This window comes from Arachis ipaensis, chromosome B5, assembly GCF_059453495.1.
Source record: "Arachis ipaensis isolate K30076 ecotype BB chromosome B5, ASM5945349v1, whole genome shotgun sequence".
Classification (NCBI taxonomy): domain Eukaryota; kingdom Viridiplantae; phylum Streptophyta; class Magnoliopsida; order Fabales; family Fabaceae; genus Arachis; species Arachis ipaensis.
In genome coordinates, this window is record NC_142440.1 from 62,865,761 (window position 1) to 62,872,746 (window position 6,986).

At 40.3% G+C, this 6,986-nt stretch overlaps 1 non-coding gene across 1 annotated transcript; it reads right to left on the reverse strand.

Annotated features, from left to right (window-relative positions):
• Positions 1-434: 434 nt before the first annotated feature.
• On the reverse strand, positions 435-542 carry LOC148564421 (small nucleolar RNA R71). The gene has a single exon (XR_015884554.1). It is a non-coding gene; the product is annotated as a small nucleolar RNA R71 (small nucleolar RNA).
• Between the last annotated feature and the right edge of the window lie 6,444 nt (positions 543-6,986).

A 6,986-nucleotide genomic window follows, 5' to 3' on the forward strand; every position in this document is an offset into this window, starting at 1 on the left:
GAGATAACCTTTCAGAGATTTTCGAACAGGCAGAGGAGATGGCAGCCGAAAATAATAATAATGAAAGGAGGATGCTTGGTGACTTTACTGCACCTAATTCCAATTTACATGGAAGAAGCATCTCCATTCCTGCCATTGGAGCAAACAACTTTGAGCTGAAACCTCAATTAGTTTCTCTAATGCAGCAGAACTGCAAGTTTCATGGACTTCCATCTGAAGATCCTTTTCAGTTCTTAACTGAATTCTTGCAGATATGTGATACTGTAAAGACTAATGGAATAGATCCTGAAGTCTACAGGCTCATGCTTTTCCCTTTTGCTGTAAGAGACAGAGCTAGATTATGGTTGGATTCTCAACCCAAAGATAGCCTGAACTCTTGGGATAAGCTGGTCACGGCTTTCTTAGCCAAGTACTTTCCTCCTCAAAAGCTGAGCAAGCTTAGAGCTGATGTTCAAACCTTCAGACAAAAAGAAGGTGAATCCCTCTATGAAGCTTGGGAAAGATACAAACAGTTGACCAAAAAGTGTCCTTCTGACATGCTTTCAGAATGGACCATCCTAGATATATTCTATGATGGTCTGTCTGAGTTATCTAAGATGTCATTGGACACTTCTGCAGGTGGATCCATTCACCTAAAGAAAACGCCTGCAGAAGCTCAAGAACTCATTGACATGGTTGCTAATAACCAGTTCATGTACACTTCTGAAAGGAATCCTGTGAGTAATGGGACGCCTATGAAGAAGGGAGTTCTTGAAGTTGATACTCTGAATGCCATATTGGCTCAGAATAAAATATTGACTCAGCAAGTCAATATGATTTCTCAGAGTCTGCATGGAATGCAAGCTGCATCCAACAGTACTCAAGAGGCATCTTCTGAAGAAGAAGCCTATGATCCTGAGAACCCTGCAATAGCAGAGGTAAATTATTTAGGTGAACCTTATGGAAACACCTATAACTCAACATGGAGAAATCATCCAAATTTCTCATGGAAGGATCAAAAGCCCCAACAAGGCTTTAATAATGGTGGAAGAAACAGGTTTAGCAATAGCAAGCCTTTTCCATCATCAACTCAGCAACAGACAGAGAACTCTGAACAAAATGCTTCTAATTTAGCAAATCTAGTCTCTGATCTATCTAAGGCCACTATAAGTTTCATGAATGAAACAAGGTCTTCCATTAGAAATCTGGAAGCACAAGTGGGCCAGCTGAGTAAAAGGATCACTGAAATCCCTCCTAGTACTCTCCCAAGCAATACAGAAGAGAACCCAAAAGGAGAGTGCAAGGCCATTGACATAAGTGCCCTGGCCGAACCTGTGAGGAGAGGAGAGGACGTGAATCCCAAGGAGGAAGACCTCCTGGGACGTCCAGTGACCAATAAGGAGCTTCCCTCTGAGGAACCAAAGGACTCTGAGGCTCATCTAGAGACCATAGAGATCCCATTGAACCTCCTTATGCCCTTCATGAGCTCTGATGAGTATTCCTCTTCTGAAGAGAATGAGGATGTCACTGAAGAGCAAACTGCCAAGTTTCTTGGTGCAATCATGAAGCTGAATGCCAAATTATTTGGCATTGATGCTTGGGAAGTTGAACCTCCCTTGTTCATCAATGAACTAAGTGATCTGGATCAACTGACATTGCCTCAGAAGAGACAGGATCCTGGAAAGTTCATAATACCCTGCACCATAGGCACCATGATCTTTAAGGCTCTGTGTGACCTTGGTTCAGGAATAAACCTCATGCCCATCTCTGTAATAGAGAAACTGGGAATCTATGGGGTGCAAGCTGCTAAAATCTCACTAGAGATGGCAGACAGCTCAAAAAGACAGGCTTATGGACAAGTAGAAGATGTATTAGTAAAGGTTGAGGGCCTTTACATACCTACTGATTTCATAGTCCTGGACACTGGAAAGGAAGAGGATGAATCCATCATCCTAGGAAGATCTTTCCTGGCCACAGCAAGAGCTGTGATTGATGTTGACAGAGGTGAAATAGTCCTTCAATGGAATGAGAACTCCCTTGTATTCAAAACTCAAGGATCTCCCTCTGCAACCATGGGGAGGAAGCAGGAAAAGCTTCTCTCCAAGCAGAGTCAACCAGAGCCCCCACAGTCAAACTCTAAGTTTGGTGTTGGGAGGCCACAACCAAACTCTAAGTTTGGTGTTGAACTCCCATATCCAAACTCTAAGTTTGGTGTTGGAGAGTCTCAACAAAGCTCTGCACATCTGTGAGGCTCCATGAGAGCCCACTGTCAAGCTATTGACATTAAAGAAGCGCTTGTTGGGAGGCAACCCAATGTTTATCTAATTCTTATTTTTATTGTTTTTCATGTTTTCTTAGGTTCATGATCATGTGGAGTCACAAAATAAACAAAAAAATCAAAAACGGAATCAAAAACAGCAGAAGAAAAATCACACCCTGGAGGAGCATCTGTCTGGCGTTCAAACGCCAGAACAGAGCATAGTTCTGGCGCTGAACGCCCAGAATGGGAGCATCCTGGCGCTGAACGCCCAGAACAAGCATGGTTCTGGTGTTCAACGCCAGAAATGGCAGCAAAGGAGCGTTGAACGCCCAAAATGGGCACCAACCTGGCGCTGAACGCCCAGAGTTGTGTGCAAGGGCATTTTGCATGCCTAAATTGGTACAGGGATGTAAATGCCTTGACACCTCAAGATCTGTGGACCTCACAGGATCACCTCAGGATCTGTGGACCCCACAGGATCCCCCCTACCTCCACTCACTCTCTTCTCTCTTCTCAATCATCCTCTATTCCCAATAAACACTCATCCCTCCTGTCTTCCATTTACCACTCACATCCATACACCCACTACCTTCAAAATTCAACATCTCTCTCCCACCCAATCCCACCCATATGGCCGAATACACACTCTCATCCATCTCCTCCATATCTTCTTCTTATTCTTCTATTCTTTTCTTCCTTTGCTCGAGGGCGAGCAACATTCTAAGTTTGGTGTGGTAAAAGCATAGCTTTTTGTTTTTTCCATAACCATTGATGGCACCTAAGGCCAGAGAAGCCTCTAGAAAGAGGAAAGGGAAGACAAAAGCTTCCATCAAGGGTCTATAGCTCAGTGGTAGAACATTTGACTGCAAATCAAGAGATCCCTGAGATACCTCAGGGGATACATTTTCTTCCACACAAATATTGGAAGCAACTAAGGGTGGAACATCAAGAGCACTCCATCATCCTTCATGAAATCAGAGAAGATCTAAAAGCAATGAAGGAGGAGCAGCAAAGACAAGGAAGAGACATAGAAGAGCTCAAGGACATCACTAAGGTGGACTCATTCCTTGTTCTTACTTTCTCTGCTTTTCGTTTTCTATGTTATGTGCCTATCTATGTTTGTGTCTTCATTACATGATCATTAGTAGTAGCAACTATGTCTTAAAGTTATAAATGTCCTATGAATCCATCACCTCTCTTAAATAAAAAAATGTTTTAATTCAAAAGAACAAGAAGTACATGAGTTTCGAATTTATCCTTGAACTTAGCTTAATTATATTGATGTGGTGACAATGCTTCTTGTTTTCTGAATGTATGCTTGAACAGTGCATATGTCTTTTGAAGTTGTTGTTTAAGAATGTTAAATATGTTGGCTCTTGAAAGAATGATGACTAGGAGACATGTTATTCGATAATCTGAAAAATTATAAAAATGATTCTTGAAGCAAGAAAAAGCAGCAAAGAACAAAGCTTGCAGAAAAAAAGAAAAAAAAAATAGGCGAAAAAAAAATTGAAAGAAAAAGAAAAAGCAAGCAGAAAAAGCCAATAACCCTTAAAACCAAAAGGCAAGGGCAAATAAAAAGGATCCCAAGGCTTTGAGCATCAGTGGATAGGAGGGCCTAAAGGAATAAAACCAAGCTGTCCCTAACCATGTGCTTGTGGCATGTAGGTGTCAAGTGAAAACTTGAGACTGAGTGGTTAAAGTCAAGGTCCAAAGCAAAAACAAAGAGTGTGCTTAAGAACCCTGGACACCTCTAATTGGGGACTTTAGCAAAGCTGAGTCACAATCTGAAAAGGTTCACCCAATTATGTGTCTGTGGCATTTATGTATCCAGTGGTAATACTGGAAAACAAAGTGCTTAGGGCCACGGCCAAGACTCATAAAGAAGCTGTGTTCAAGAATCATCATACTGAACTAGGAGAGTCAATAACACTATTCGAAATCTGAAGTTCCTATAGATGCCAATCATTCTGAACCTCAATGGATAAAGTGAGATGCCAAAACTATTCAAGAGGCAAAAAGCTATAAGTCCCGCTCATATGATTGGAGCTCTGTTTCATTGATAGTTTGGAATTTATAGTATATTCTATTCTTTTTATCCTATTTTGATTTTCAGTTTCTTGGGGACAAGCAACAATTTAAGTTTGGTGTTGTGATGAGCGGATAATTTATACGCTTTTTGACATTGTTTTTAGTATGTTTTTAGTAGGATCTAGTTACTTTTAGGGATGTTTTTAATAGATTTTGTGTTAAATTCACATTTCTGGACTTTACTATGAGTTTGTGTGTTTTTCTGTGATTTCAGGTATTTTCTGGCTGAAATTGAGGGACTTGAGCAAAAATCAGATTCAGAGGTTGAAAAAGGACTGCTGATGCTGTTGGATTCTGACCTCCCTGCACTCAAAGTAGATTTTCTGGAGCTACAGAACTCGAAATGGCGCGCTTCCAATTGCGTTGGAAAGTAGACATCCAGGGCTTTCCAGCAATATATAATAGTCCATACTTTGGCCAAGAATTGATGACGTAAACTGGCGTTCAACGCCTGGCTTCTGCCCAAATCTGGCGTCCAGCGCCAGAAAAGGATCCAAAACCAGAGTTGAACGCCCAAACTGGCACAGAAACTGGCGTTCAACTCCACAAATGGCCTCTACACGTGTAACACTCAAGCCCAAGCCCAAGCACACACCAAGTGGGCCCCGGAAGTGGATTTGTACATCAATTACTTACTCATGTAAACCCTAGTAGCTAGTTTATTATAAATAGGACCTTTTACTATTGTATTAGGCATCTTTGATCAGTGTAAACCATCTTTGGACGCCTGGTTCTTAGATCAGAGGGGCTGGCCATCTCGGCCATGCCTGGACCTTCACTTATGTATTTTCATACGGTAGAGTTTCTACACTCCATAGATTAAGGTGTGGAGCTCTGCTGTTCCTCAAAGATTAATGCAAAGTACTTCTGTTTTCTATTCAATTCTTCTTATTTCGCTTCTAAGATATCCATTCGCACCCAAGAACGTGATGAAGGTGATGATTATGTGTGACGCTCATCATCCTTCTCCCTTATGAACGCGTGCCTGACAAACACTTCTGTTCTACATGAATTAAGCTAGAATGAGTATCTCTTAGATCTCCTAACCAGAATCTTCGTGGCGTAAGCTAGAATGATGGCGGCATTCAAGAGAATCCGGAAGGTCTAAACCTTGTCTGTGGTATTCTGAGTAGGATTCAATGATTGAATGACTGTGACGAGCTTCAAACTCGCGAGTGCTGGGCGTTAGTGACAGACGCAAAAGGAGGGTGAATCCTATTCCAGCATGATCGGGAACCGACAGATGAATAGCCGTGCCGTGACAGGGTGCGTGAGCATATTATTCACTGAGAGGAGGGGATGTAGCCACTGACAACGGTGATGCCCTTGCATAAAGCCAGCCATGGAAAGGAGTAAGACTGATTGGATGAAGATATATAGCAGGAAAGCAGAGGTTCAGAGGAACGAAAAGCATCTCCATTCGCTTATCTGAAATCCCTGCCAATGAATCTACATAAGTATCTCTATCCCTTTTATTGTTTATTTTAATCTAATAAAGTATCATGTTTAAATCCGCCTGACTGAGATTTACAAGGTGACCATAGCTTGCTTCATACCAACAATCTCCGTGGGATTCGACCCTTACTCACGTAAGGTATTACTTGGACGACCCAGTGCACTTGCTGGTTAGTTGAACGGAGTTGTGTCCACACATAGTAAAGAGCCATAATAATGATTCCATACAATAACAAAGAGTACTACATTAATGTGATCACAATTTCGTGCACCATTTAGACACTAACAAATTGAAAATGCATATGAAAAACAAGAAAAGACACAAAACATAAAAAATGCAGAGATTAAACAAAGCAAATCATCAAGAACAACTTGAAGATTATGAAGAACACCATGCATGAGTTTCGAAAATTAAAGAACAATTAAAAAGATGCAATTGACACTAAACTTAAAAATTGACACAAGACTTAAACAAGAAACACAAAATTATTTTTGGTTTTACGGTTTTAAAATTTTTTGAAAATTTTTTTTTGGATTTTTCAAAAATTAATTGGAAAAAAATAGGAATTTCAAAATTTTTAATAAGAATTCCAAGAATCATGCAATGTTAGTCTAAAGCTCCGGTCCAGAAATTAGACATGGCTCACTAGCCAGCCAAGCTTTCAGTGAAAGCTCCAGTCCAAAACACTAGACATGGCCAATGGCCAGCCAAGCTTCAACATACATAGTTCAAGCATGTGAAGAGGAAGCCTCAATCCAAAAGAATTTAGACATGGCTTTACAGCCAGCCAGGCTTCAACAGATCATCATGAAACTCTAAAATTCATTCTTAAAAATTCTGAAGCCATAGAATAATTTATTTTTTTCGAAAATAAAAAAAAATAAAAACAAAAAGCTTAAAATTAAAATAAAATTACCTAATCTGAGCAACAAGATGAACCGTCAGTTATCCAAACTCGAACAATCCCCGGCAACGGCGCCAAAAACTTGGTATGCGAAATCGTGATCGTTTATTCCTTGGTAACTGATAAACCCATATTTTATGATATATATTGTGCTCAATTTAAGAGATTTATTCAACTCTTCACCCACTTATTCATGTAAATTGCATGGTTTTACTTTCCCTTCCTTATTATGTGATATATGTGAAAAACATGTTTCCTATGCTTTAAAAATAATTATTTTAATTACCCTTTATTAC